Source organism: Gossypium hirsutum, chromosome A04, assembly GCF_007990345.1.
Source record: "Gossypium hirsutum isolate 1008001.06 chromosome A04, Gossypium_hirsutum_v2.1, whole genome shotgun sequence".
Classification (NCBI taxonomy): Eukaryota; Viridiplantae; Streptophyta; class Magnoliopsida; order Malvales; family Malvaceae; genus Gossypium; species Gossypium hirsutum.
In genome coordinates, this window is record NC_053427.1 from 2,265,502 (window position 1) to 2,280,433 (window position 14,932).

General features: G+C 35.6%; 2 non-coding genes across 2 annotated transcripts; both read right to left on the minus strand.

Moving 5' to 3' along the window:
• Window positions 1-3,201: 3,201 nt before the first annotated feature.
• Window positions 3,202-3,283, minus strand: TRNAS-GCU (transfer RNA serine (anticodon GCU)). Its single transcript has one exon. It is a non-coding gene; the product is annotated as a tRNA-Ser (tRNA).
• Window positions 3,284-11,959: 8,676 nt separating this feature from the next.
• On the minus strand, window positions 11,960-12,066 carry LOC121228699 (small nucleolar RNA R71). The gene has a single exon (XR_005926274.1). It is a non-coding gene; the product is annotated as a small nucleolar RNA R71 (small nucleolar RNA).
• Between the last annotated feature and the right edge of the window lie 2,866 nt (window positions 12,067-14,932).

Below are 14,932 nucleotides of genomic sequence, written 5' to 3' on the forward strand. Positions count from 1 at the left end.
ATTCGTAATGTTAATACATATGAAAAAAAAATGTTACAGTGTATATATTTTTTGAAATAATAAATTGAGAAATTTAATTATTTTTAAAGATTTAATATTGAAGATAAATAATTAATTTTTCGTATACATTTATTTTGATGGAGTAATTTTGACAACAACAATTGAATGTATATTTGAATGTTGCCAAAAAATAACAATGAAATTTAATAGAAGTGTGTCGGTTTATGATATGAAAAAAGAGGATCAGTGCAAAAATTGTTAGATATTGTGAGAAAAGAATCTCAAAATTATTCTACAAATTTTCAGTTCCGACAACAATGAGATTACAAGACCATTGCTGACGGAGTTTTTTGAGAAATACGAAACTTCGGAGGATTCATCAGAATATTGTTTACTCGACGGTGACCAATGAAAGTATGCAGGTGAATGCAAGCAATGAAAGTATGCAGGTGAATGCAAGCACTCACGATGAAGATGAAGAAATAAGAGGTGGAACCTACAATAAAAGAATAAATGACATGACACCCACGTCAACATTTAGCACATGATTTCCATTGTCTAATGGTGACCAAATTATCACAATTCATAATGTTAATGACCAAATCATAACAATTAAAATATCAGTAACTAAAATGTAAATTTAAACAACTATAAGGGACTATTTTTATAGTTTACCCATTTTAATATTATAATTGTTGGAATGCATTTGGTAATTTTAAGTATTCCACATATAGCATGAGTCAGTTTTCCTATCTTTTATTTGATAAAATCTCCTAATAGCACCGAAAGTGTTAAATTAGTTACAATAGAATTTGAATTTATAAAATAAAAAATTATTTTTATAATTTAAATTTAACTTCTAAGCTAAATTAGGTTTTAAATTTTAATAATAAAAAATAATTAATTTCTGTAAATATTAAAAAAATAATTTCTTTTGAAGAGTTTGATATGGAGTCAAACCATTGCTCCATTTTTTTCTCTTTTTAGTTCTATATAATACAATAGATTGATGAAAATTATTTCTATTAATCTAATCTGTGCTCCACCTTTTGTGTTTCAGTAAGTCTCGATTTGGCTTCTGCTTTGCTTAAGTTTTGATTCTAACGTAAAGCGAATATGACGAAAGCGGAGGTGACGGTGTTGCATGCAGCCGCGGAGATGGATATTGTAGCTGAGAAAGAGAATGAAACGAGATATCTTCTCAATGGCGGCAACGCGAGTAGCGTTAAGGTTGGCTCCGATGTTTATGTTAACGTAAATGGAAAGGACTCCGATAATGGAGTTGTAGTGGAATGGGGTGGCAATTGCATTGTCGAAGAAGACCACGAAGTGAAATCCGAATCTGATTCGGTTACTATTACTATGAATCAGCAGGCGGTGGAGAAACCTGTTGAAGAAAAAGGAGGGTATGTTAAAGAAAAATTAGGGGATGGAGATGATTGTTTGGCTAATGGTATAGCTAAACAATCTGCTTCGGAAGCTGCTGCTGTTATTGATTCCAGTGTTGAACAGAGTGATGATAAAGTCCATGATTTGGCTAATGGTGTATCTACGGATGATGATGCTACACATAAAGTCTCTGTTAACTCCATTAGTTCGAATCCCATAGTCTCTGTTGGTGGAATATTGTTTGTAGTTGATGTTCAAAGTAATCAGTATAGTGGTAATCTGGCTGATTTGGAGATGGCTTCCAAACTGGTTGGTAAGTCTTTGGACGTGGTTTCGGGTTTGAAATCGGAAACGAATGTTAGTTCTGATTCTATATCGGTTGTAGAAAGTAATCCTGCAGAGAAAACTTGTGGTGTTACAAACGGAGGAATTCAGTTTGGTAGTTTCGACGACAAGGCTGAAAGGGAAACACCGTTCAACTACATGATCAGGGTCCCGAGAAACGACGATGAAAGGTTGAAAGTAATGATAAGACTTGCTCGAAATAAGGTTGATGAGTGTAATTTAGTTTGTTTTCAACTTACTTGCTGACCTAATTGATGTAATTAGGTAGTATTGAGCTGATAATTAGCTTGTCAAAGTGTACAAGCAATGTTTAACAAGTTTCAATGTTGCTTAGTGGTAGTAGGTGATTGTTTAGGGGAAATTTGTTCTTTTTGACCAGCTCATGTCTGGTATATGTATTGGTATTATGCCAATTTCAATTGTTAATGAAAATCATCAGCATTTCATTCAAAATACTCTCTCTTTTCTTGCTTTTCTTTTTCTGTTCTTAAGCAAATTCAGTTGTTTGTTCTGCAAGCCTCGAGCCTTGGTGCTGAAGCTTCTGTTGAATCTTGCTTAAACTTAGCTCATAATCCCAACAAGAACCAGCACTTTCGACAGTAGAGGGATGAATTTATTAAAGCGAATGAGTTGGGTTGGAAAGGGGATAAAGTGGCACTCCAAAATTTTTGTATTAACCAGGTGAGGTCGTGCATTTGTTTTATTTCTTCGAAATAAAAAATTTTGTACAATATTTGATCTAAACAGTTGATGGTCCAGGAGGAGAAATTTATGGACTTATGGAATAACAACGATGCATTCCAAAAAGAATATGTTAGATGCAATGAAAGGAGCACACTTTGGAGACTGAGGACATTAGATGGCCGTTCACTTGGTCCTGGTGAAGTGCCTCCAGTAATTCCTCAAGCAGTAAATGGAAGAGCGGTCATGGATCATACAATGTCCGGCTTAAATTTGGAAGGTCGAACACAAGAGGAAGTGGCGGTGGAAAAAGCTGTAAAGGTACTTGCGGCAAAGGTTGTGGAGCAAAAGAAGTTTATGCAATCTGCTCCTCCAGAAAGTGTTTCAGCAACTGCTTCTAATGGGGATAAAATCGAAGAGGCGGAAGAAGAGAAGCCGAAGAGAACGAGGAGGAGGAATCGGACAGGAAGGCAGAGAAATTGAGAAAGGAAGAGGAAGCGGCTAAATTAAAGGAGTAACGCCGGTTGGAGGAGATAGCTAAAGCTAAGGAAGCACTAGAAAGGAAGAGGCGACATAGGGAGAAGGCCGAAGCTCGAGAGGCTAAACGAGCTGCGAATGAAGCCGTCGCTAAACCATCACAAAACTACCGGAACTGCCAACATAGGGAGAAAACCTCAACAGAGGAGACCAAGCACGCAACTGTCGAAGAAGGATCCATCAACACCAACACCCGCCCCTGACGTCGCCGGTGGCAGGCATCTCATCTGGGGTTGAAAAAAATTTTAACGTCGCCTGAGAGATTCGAACTCTCGCGGGAAAATCCCATGTACTTAGCAGGCACACGCCTTAACCACTCGGCCAAAGCGACACTGATTTATTAACTAAAATTAGGATTTCAATAACAAATAAGTTTAGATGCTGTCCAAGCTAAATAGCTGAAGCTATACCAATAATTGGGAAAAAGGCAGTCCACCTCGGGGTTGGAGGATGGGGCCGAGGTCGGGATGAGAGCAGGACCGTATTTAGGGGGCTGGCAGAATCTCGGGTTTAATGCTGTTTTAGCATTTAAAAATAAATTTCAGATTATTTAATATTATTTTAGCATTTATCTTATAGTTGAATATGTTGGTCCATCAATAAGACAGTTCACTGGCTTTCGCATGTAATCTCATTACATTTCAATTACACTGAATAATCTATTTATCATCTTTATTTTTAGATGTTTTGAATGATAATAATGTTCCAGGTTTTGATTCTTTTACTTCAGCTTCAACGCCGTAGAAACTGAAAAAGAAAGAAAAAAAACCCTTGAAACGGACACCTAAAGAAGACGATCAGGCCTTAACTTTATCATCTCACTGTAGAAATCCATCAGTTTGGCATTTGAGAGGGTGACATTTAGCCCTCGGTTTCGGGAGGTCTTGTCATGGCTGAAAAACTAATCATTACGATCACATGATTGTTGAGTTGTGCATTGGCTGTGCATGCATTGAATCAATATATTACTGAGTTGTGCATCGGTGGTGCATGCATTGAATCAAATGAAATTAACAAGTTTGATATTACTATATAAATAAAATTATTTCTAAATTATATTATTGTAAATAAATTTGAATCCCTATGATACACATATTATATTATTTGTTTATTTGTTTAAAGTTATATTTTGGTCACCAATATTTTAATTATTATAATCTAATCACTAATATTATCGATTTATAACACTTTGAACATTGTGCATTATCTTCCATTAAAAGTGTAAAAAAAATCACATGTGACTCGCTAAATGTTGGGCCAAGTTATTGAGAAATTATTTTGTGGACCATTCTGACCACGTCATTCATAGTCCATTTCCAATTATTTAAGAACATATCAATAATTTTTTCTATGTTATTAATATATAATTTTAGTAATTTTTTTATTCTGAATCTTGAAAAACCCTAAACCTCGAACTTGAACACTAAACATCGAATCCTAAACCATAACTATCAAATACTAACCTCTAAACCTTAAATCTCGAATCTCAAACCTGAACCCTTAAACCCTTCGAACTTCAAACCTTAAACCTCAAACTTGAATTTTAAACCTCAAATCTTTAATTTAGGGTTCGAGGTTCAAGATTCAGGTTGAAGTTTTGAGTTTGATTTCGAGGCTTAAAGTTTGAGATTGTGATTTGGGGTTCAAGAGTTCAGGATAAAAAATACCAAAATTATGTACCAATTAAATGAAAAAAATTTATTGAAATATCATTAAATAATTAGAAAAGAACATGGATGATGTGGTAAAAAAGATCCCTAAAATAATTTCTCCCTCTTATTAATTTTTATTTTTTTCTCTTTCTCAAAAGGTGCGGCCTTCAAATTCTTGCCCCATTAAAATTTTCCATTGATTTCATTTCAAAGTTGAGTTTGAATAGCTTCCCTCTATCATCGGTCGCTTTCTTTGTAACACCCTTAACCCATATCCATCACCAGAATAGGGTTACATGCCCGTGTCACATGTCGTGTGGAAACAAGGCATACATACTAACTTGCATCACAAGGCCGGAGACACGCCCGTGTGCCATGGTCGTATGAAATCAGGAGGGTATACTGACTTGAGTTACACGGCCGGCCATACACCCATGTGCCAGCCCCTGTGCCACACATGACCAATAGACACGCCCGTGTGTCTAAGCCATGTAACTCACTGACTTTTTTTAACTAAGTTACAGCAGGCACACGGTCGAGTCACACGCCCGTGTGCTCAACTATGTGGGGTGAAATTAGGCTTGGTTTAAGCCACATTTCTCACCCTTCTCAAGTATACCTAAACCACATCATTTTATACCATTTCAATACATTTATAGGCAGCCAAAACTTACTATTTCATATACATTTCATGCCATTTATAAACCATCCATTCCACTACTAAAATTCATAACCAAAAACATACCAAATCAATATGTCATAACCTTAAATTTCACCTAACTTCTATATGCATTTTCTCACCATCTTATCAACTATTTCATGCCTCAAACATACCAATTCATCATCTTAAAACCAAGCCACAACATGCCATTTTGCAAGCAATAATACACCAACTGACAACTAGCTAATTGAGCAACCATATAACCATCACAACAACTATACCAAACATGCCAAAACACAAGGCCATTTATACATCATATATCACTTACCAAACTCATAAATTAAGCCAACCTAAATGGCCAAATAAACACCAACATTTACATCATTCACAAGCCAACTCTCATGGCTAATTTCATAACTCAAAACATAACATCATAACACTAGACTATACATGCCATATACCATATTTACATAGCATCAAAAGTACCAACAAGTTGATCGATAGTGTAGTGACGATGTTTCGTGATGATCTCCGAGTCCAAGCTAGCTTTGATTATCTATAAAGCAGGGAAAGAACACACAAAGTAAGCTTTAAAAGCTTAGTAAGCCATACACAAATAAAGTTTCATCAAAGAACAACATCATTTCCATCAAATATATCATTTATGAATAAGCACATAAATTCTCAAACCTTTTTATACATATACATATACAAGAACTTATGTAAATTCATCAAACACTTCATTTTTCAATACTCATATGAATCTCATACGTACCTATATCACTTAATTCAATCACACGTTCTTTCTCGTCTTGACTTTGCCCGTTGAACCTTTTGGAATCGCTAAGGATACTCAAAAATCACATATAGCTCGTACAATGTCATATCCCAGATATGGACTTACATGTTGTCATATATCGATGCCAATAGCCCAGCTATGGTCTTACAAGAAATCACATAACGATGTCAATGTCCTAGACATGGTTTTACATGTAATCACATAACGATGCCAGTGCCTCAGACATGGTCTTACACGTAATCACATAACGATGCCAATGTCCAAGACATGGTCTTACACGTAATCACATCTCGATAATCCTAATGTCATATCATTCGACATTCAAAGTAGTTCAATGACAAAGAAACATATATAATTCAATTTTAAGATACTTATTTGCGTATGAACTTACCTCAAATTCGGGATAGACGAGTCGGATCGACTATTCGATAACCTTTGATTTTCCTCGATCTAAATATGATTTCTTTCTTTCCTGATCTATATACATTCAAAATTAACTCATTTATTTATCAATTCAGTCCACAAACACATATTTGGGAATTTTTACACTTTAACCCCTAAATTTCTACATTTTTACAATTTAGTCCCTAATTCACAAATACATAAAATTCATGAAATTTCATTAAACCCAAGCCTAGCCAAATTTCATATAGGTCCCTACAGCCCAAAACTTTTATTTATTTCACATTTCAACCCCTCAATTTACATATTTCACAATTTAATCCCTAATAGACATTTTTACTAAAAATCACTTAATAAAACTTATGTAACTATCAACTAATATTCATTTTTCATCATAAAACATTGAAAAGCTCAAGCATTCATCAATGGCACTTCACAAAATCATTAAAAAATTCAATAATTAAGACACGGGCTAGCTAGAATACGAAGCAACGATTACAAAAATATAGAAAGCATAAAAAATCGAGTAAAAATAGATTTACAATTTAGCTTACAAGTGCCGAATACCTCAAACCCTAAAATGGTTTCTCCAAAATTCAAATTTCGACAATTGAAGAAGATGGAAGCGATTAAAATTGGTTTCTTTTATTATAATTAACCTTTATTAATAATTTACATTTTTAACCTTAATAAACTTTAATAACTACTCCAGATGCCATGCCACTAATTGTCACTATCTTATAAATGGGTTAATAACCACATAAGGACCTTAAATTTAAGTTTCTATAGCTATTTAATACCTTTAGCTAATAGAACACTACTTTTGCACTTTATGCGATTTAGTCTTTTTACCGAATTAAGCATTTAAACGGTAAAATTTCTTTACGAAACTTTCACGTAATCAATCTATCATGCTGTAGACCTTATTAAAATAATAAAATAAATATTTTGACTTCAGATTTGTGGTCCCAAAATCACTATTCTGATTTGACCCAAAAACGGGCTGTTACATTCTTTCCGACGACAAAATCTAATTTTTAAACGAATTTATCGATTTTTCAATAGAGACCCATCATCATCTACAAGAAAGGCCTGCCCTTATCGATATAGCGAATGATTCGCCCATCGTCGGGCTTGCAATGGAGAGCTAATAAATTGAAGATGACGACTCTTGGTTTTGGTGAGGCATTACTATGGGTCAAGTTAAGACTTTGTTGCTAAAGGTCGAAGATGAAGCTAAGGTTTCGAGTATTTCATCGAAAAATCATCATGTTCTTCTTGTTCAATAGGACTTATGGCTCCTGCAAATACAAGATAGGTTGAGGGTTCAATAGTGATTGCTCTTCATGTTGTTGAAGAAAAATTGAGGATTTTTGAGGTAACTCGAAACCCACAAAAAATAAGGGTAAATTACATCAATAGCCACTCAACTTTGAAGTAGTTGACAAAACAGTCACTCTAGTTTTAATCTAGTCACTCAACTTCTGAAAAATAACAAAACAATCCTTTTAACCATTTTTTGTTACGTCTGTAATAGAAAAGTGACATGACAATTAACCGACCACCACGTTATTTCCAACCCAAAAAATATATAAGGGTAAATGAAAAAAAATAACAAATCGGTCCTACTAAATTTAATAAATCGAACACCCAAAAAGAAGAACAAATAAAACCCTTGAATGAATTCTTCTTATTCAAAAAGAAAGCAAAGAACCATGGATTCCTCATTGTCATTAACCTAAAATATCATTTTCGATATCCTTTCTAAATTATCCCTTAGTTTTGTGACTTGATTCAAATCCCTTTCCAATGAGTGGGCTTACCTCACCTCGACCCCAACTTTCGTTGCCGACCATCTCTGTTGCTTTTCTTCTAATCCATCTCTCATCCTCCTTTGCTACAATACCTGGTCTGATTTCAACTTTGGGATCTTACTAATCATTGACCTAACCTATAATTTCACTTGTCGACATTTGGTTGTCCCTTTAGAGGAACTGTTTCCTTTGTTCCCAAAAATCATGGGTTCAATCGATTGTTTGGTTTGTCTGGATGTTCCCCTTATTTTGCTTTTGATTTTGTTTTATGCAACTTGATAAAGTTGGTAATGAAGTTAGTGTTGTTTAGCTTAATCAACGAATCTTTTGTTTATATCATCATATCCCATGAAGATCTCGACAAATCCAATTCATTTTGGTTCTTGAATCGCTTGAATATTGCTTTTGAGGATTTTCTCCTCACCGATTTGGTTGTGGGTACTGATAGTTTGACCCACAATTATCTTCAATCTCATCCCATTTTGATCTAGTTTTTTCAAAGTTAATGACTTTGGGGGATAGAAAAATACAATCAGATCCCAACCATGTGGCTCATCTATTGGGGGGTGAAAAAGAAAAAAAAGATAGGGTGGTGGTTTGGAGGTCAGTGATGGTGACGCTAAAGATGGTTTTGGTGGGGACGGTGACGACAAGATTATTGGGATAGAGAAGAATAACTATAAACATATTGGGTCATTTACATAAAAAGTAAAAATATTGGGCCATTTATGAAAAAACAAAAAAGGAAGGATGAAAAAAATAGTCACTCAACTTTGCCTTGTCTAACGTGGCAAGTTAATTAACCACATTAGCTAATTTATTGGCTACGTTACCTATCTCATTAGACCTATAACTGAAAATGTTAATGACTGACTAATTTGTCACTTTTCGATAACGTTAGTGATTGATTTGTTATTTTTTTAAAGTTGATTGATTGAATTGAAACTTTGCCTCATCCAACATGACAAGTTAACTGGCCACGTCACCTGTCCTGTTAGGCCTGTAATAGAATATGCTAATGGGTGACTAGTTTGTCACTTTTCGATAACTTAGTGACTATTTTGTTATTTTTCAAAAGTTAAGTGACTATTTTTTCAACTATCTCAAAGTTGAGTGACTGTTGGTGTAATTTACCCAAAAAAATAATGACATGACACCCATTACAGTGGCGTGAGTTAATTTCCAAATAAAAATCCTAATAGCACTGAAAGTGTTAAATTAATTACATTAGAATTTAAATTTATAAAAAAATAATTATTTTTATAATTTAATTTAATTTAATTTCTGAGCTAAATTCAGTTTTAAAATTTTAAAAAAATAATTAATTTTTGGAAATAACAAATAATAATTTTTTTGAAGAGTTTGATATGGAATGAAACACTCTTTTTTATCTTTTTACTTCTATATAATATGATAGATGAATATTTATTATTTCTCTTAATCTAATATTTGCTACCTTTTCCGAGTATTCTGCAGCATTGTGTTTCAGTAAGTTTTGATTTGCAAAGTTTTGAGTTTTGATTCTAATGTAGAGCGAATATGACAAAAGCGGAGGTGACAGTGTTGCATGTAGCTGCAAAGGTGGATATTGCTGCTGAGAAAGAGAATTGATAAACTGTAATTTATACATATTTTTACCCCATGCTTAACACATTTTATGGATGATTTCTCCTTAGATTTGGAGAATTTGATGCTCCTAATCCTTTAATTTCATGTTTTATTCTTAGGTGAGCGTAAGAGAGTAAAATGACCAAGAAACGGGCCAACTTGGGAAATCAGCACGGCCTAAAGTTTACCACATGGGTAGAACACACGCCCGTGTAGGTTTAACAGGCTCTAGCATGTCCTGAACCTCTTCACTCTGGTAGATCACATGCCCGTGCCCATTTAATAGGTTCGACCACGGCCTGGAGCAATCGCGCACGGGCGTGTCCTTGTCGAGCCTAAGTGAGTAAAATTCAAAAAAAAGTACTTTTAAGGGTTTCTTAGGCATTCTAGAGCCTATAAATACACCCTAGAGGAGGAGGAAAAGGGGGAGCAGAGGAGGAAGAGGGAATTGCCTAAGGAAAGCCTATTGATCCATCTCAGAAGCCGGTTTCATCATCAAGACTGAAGATCTCCAGTCAAATTCTCTCAGGAGCTTTGGGTTTTCTTATGTTTTGTTATCTTTATGCTTTTGAGATGTTTTCTTTCATAAGTATGAACTAAACCCCTAAATACCTAAGGGGAATGAAACCTAAGACAGATCTTGTTATTATTATCTGAATTATATGATAAATATTTGAATTGTTCTTAATTATGTGTTCTTAATTCATGTTTTGATATTCCAGGATATTGATTCAAGTTAAGCTTTTATTCAGAGGAGGAATAGACCCTGTCTAAGAGTACATTTGTCATAATTAAGCAAATTTGATTGTGTGTCTAAAGATAGGGTGACAAGATTTTGCCGGATTAGTGTGAAACCTAATAAGGGAATCCATAGATCGAATTAATGCAATTCTAAAGTGTTAATTAGAAAGATATTTCAATTATTCAACCTAGGGTTGGACGTTTTAGTCTCGAGAGAGATAATAATATAACTTAGGGATTTCTACGAATCAAGTCAAATGAAAAAATCGTCTGATTCAGAGTCAAATAACAAGTGAAGTCTAGGCGGATTTTTCCTTACGTATTGTCTCAATCAATCGAATTTTCCCAAAAGTATTTTCCCAAATTTTCTTTCCGTGCATTCTTCGTTAGTAATTAGTTTAGATAACCAAACCTCTTAATTTTTAGGCTAGATAATAAAAAGGAAGTAAATACTAGTACTCGTAGTTCTTTTGGGCTTGACAATCCGGTCTTGCTGAACTATACTACTGTTCGATATGTACACATCCCTCAATCGTGATAATAAGTTAGTCTCAAGAACGTTTCGTTTATAAATCTTTAAAACCTGTTACAAATATCACGCATCAAGTTTTTGGCGCCGTTGCTGGGGAAGTAGGATATTAGGAAAACTCGATTTTTATTACTTTATCCATTTTACTTTTATTGCAATTTAAACTTTTATTTTCTTTTCTAATTCTTCATTTATTTTCTTCTGACAGGTTTTCTAGTTTATGACCAGGAGAAACCCGTCAGGACCATTATTGTTTGATAGTGAGATCGATCGCACAGTTTGCAAAAACCGAAGAGAAATAAGGCGAAGCTTACGATACACAGAAGAGCAAGAGGACGATATTTCAACCGATATTTCAACCACCACCGAGGAGATGGCTGAAAACCAAGAAAATCCACTACCTCCTGCGATTGCTGTTAATCAGAATCCTGCTCCGCGTACTATGTATGATTATGCTAAACCTTCTTTAACAGGAACTGAATCAAGCATAGTTAGACCTGCTATTGCTGCAAATAACTTTGAACTGAAACCTAACACAATTCAAATGATACATCAATTTTTTCAGTTTGATGGTTTGTAGGATGAGGATCCAAACACTCACTTGGCAGATTTTCTGGAGTTTTTTTATACATTTACAATTAATGGCATTTCTAATGACGCCATTCGCCTTTAGTTATTCCCTTTTTCATTGTGAAACAAAGCTAAACAGTGGTTGAATTTGTTACCACGGGGGTCAATCACTAATTGAGAACAAATGATCGAAAAGTTCTTATTAAAATACTTTTATCAGCTAAAACGGCTAAATTACTTAATGATATATCTTTTTTTGTGCAGATGGATTTAGAATCACTCTACGATGCATGGGAGAGATACAATGACCTTTTGCGAAGATGCCCTCACCATGGGTTACCACTCTGGCTACAGGTTGAAACATTTCATAATGGCTTGAATCCTTCGACTTGACAAATGGTTGACGCAGCTGCTGGCGGAACCATTAATAATAAAACACCTTAAGATGTCTATGAATTTATAGAGGAAATGTCACTGAATAATTATCAGTGGCAAGTCATGAGGACAAAGCCAATGAAAATAGCCGGTGTTTATAACATCGATTCGGTCACCTTGCTCTCTAATTAGGTAGAACTCTTGAATAAGAAAATTGATGGTTTTCTTAGTTCTTCACAGGTTCACCCAATAATGCAGTGCGAAGCAAGTGGAGGTGGATCAAACAGTTCAGAATACCCACCTTATGGCCACAACATGGACAACGAGACGTTAAATTACATTGTTAACAATCATCAATCTCAAAAAAATCCTTATAGCAAGACTTACAATGCAGGTTGGAGGAACCACCCAAATTTTTTGTGCAGAGGCCAAGGAAATCAGAAAACACCACCCTCTCCAAGCTTTTAGCAACCACCGTATCAGCAGGAGAAAAAGCTGAACCTTGAGGAGATGCAAACCAAATTCATTTTGTTGTCAAAGACTCGTTTCTAGAATACAAAAACGGCACTCAAAAATCAACAAGCGTCAATCTAAGGGCTTAAAATTTAGATTGGACAGCTCGCCAAGTTGATTTCCGAATGACCACAAGGTAGCCTATGAAGCAACACTGAACCTATCTAAGGGAGCAACTCAACGTAATTGTCATTCGAGATGAGGAAGGGTTAGTTACAAAACCAAGGCCAGAACCGGTGGTAAGCGAATGTGAGAATGAGGTAGGCTAAAACGAACGAAAATCGGTAAGTATAGAATATAAACCTCGTGTGCCATACCCCAATTCGACAAGGAAAGACCGCTCAGATGAACAATTTGGTAAATTACTTAAACTTTTTAAAAAAATACTTATTAACTTACCGTTTATTGAAGCACTTTCGCAGATGCCAAATGCAGTCAAATTTTTAAAGGAGCTTCTAGCAAATAAATGAAAGTTAGATGAAACGTCGCATGTGGAGCTGAACACGGTTTGCTCAGCCATTCTTCAGAATAAGCTACCCAACAAACTAAAAGATCCAGGGAGTTTTATGATTTCTTGTTTAATTGGTAGTTTAGATGTTAATAATGCGTTGGCTAGTTTAGGGGCTAGTATCAATGTTATACCTTTCAAACAAACTAGGATGAGCATTCAATTATTAGATAAAACTATCAGATTCCCTAGGGGTATTATTGAAGACGTATTCGTTAAAATTGACAAATTTATATTCCCAGTTGATTTTATTGTGTTAGACATAGAAGAGGATAGTAACGTTCCTTTAATCTTGGAAAAAACCTTTTTTAGCAACTGCTAGAACAGTTATTGATGTTGGCGCAGGTGAACTCACACTTCATGTAGCAGACGAAACAATCACCCTTCAACCTCGTAACCCGAGCAACACATCAAAAATTGAGGGTGATTGTATAAATTGTTGTACTAAGATTGATCATACAGTACAACCTATTTTACAGGAAATAAGTTCGAAGGACAAATATGAGCCATGTTCATTCCACAACAAAGGATCTACCCATGAAGAACGAAGGTTACAAATTGAGAAGTTAGATGAATGGATGACATTTAAACCGAGAAAACACGATAAACCAAAACTAGGCCAGAACGAGCTCAATGCCTCACCAAATCAACTTAAGGTTGGAGATAAAGTTTCATTAGAAGCCACAGATCCTCACATTGACACTGCCAAACCAAATGAAGAAATTCCTCTTACGATACTTAGCATTTTCCCATTTGGTACAATCGAGGTAAGTCACCCCAAATTCGGCACTTTTAAGGTAAACGATACTCGCCTAAAACCTTATTTTGATGATATTCATAGAAGGAATGAGAAGTATAAACTCCTCGAACCACCATGACCATTCAATGGGGAGGTAAGTCGAGCTTAGACTATAAATAAGCGCTTTTCGGGAGGCAACCCGAGCACTAACAGAATTAATTTCTTTAAATTTTAGTGTTATAACATCTAACATACTCACTGAATCATGGAACGTAGGATTTCTAAAGATCACATGACCAGGAACATGGGCGTGCCGTAGACCGTGCGAAAATAGGGTAAAAATTTTCCCAAACACAGGCTGCGATAAATCACCATGGCCGTGTGACATAGCCGTGGGTGAGCCTGCCAAAATAACACAGGCGTGCGACACGCCCGTACCTTGAAACCATGGTCAAACCTATAAAATTAACACGGGCATGTGACACGCCTGTGCCAAGCAACTGTGGGTGATCCTGCCAAAACAACACGGGCGTGGACCTTCATACACGAGCGTGGCAGAAGCGAATGGATCAGGGCATGGCCATGCGACACGGTCGTGTACAGCCACACACCCAAGGAACACGGGTGTGGGCCATTGTCAGACATGCCCAAATTTAAAACTCACGAAACACACGAGCAAAAATTAGGGAACATGGGCATGTCCCCTGGCCGTGTGTCCCAAAATCTATAAATACCCTTCACTATTCATCATCTTCTTCACCCAAAATCCCTAACCCTAGCAGCTGGAAGTCCACACGGCCTACCTTCCATGCCCGTGCGCCATCGACAATAGTGTTCCCGACGACTCAAGCACCCCCCTTGCATTTGTTTACACTCTTCTCTCTACTTTATTCAATTATTTTACTTATTCCATGATTCTTTTTACTTCATTTTCCTATATTGAGTAAATATTCATAGAAATGATAATAATGCTTATTCTTTTTACTTGAAATTTGCCATTTTTAGTTAATATATTATGCTACATTCACCCATTTTGTTCTTAAGGTTTCATGCTTTAAAACCCACATAC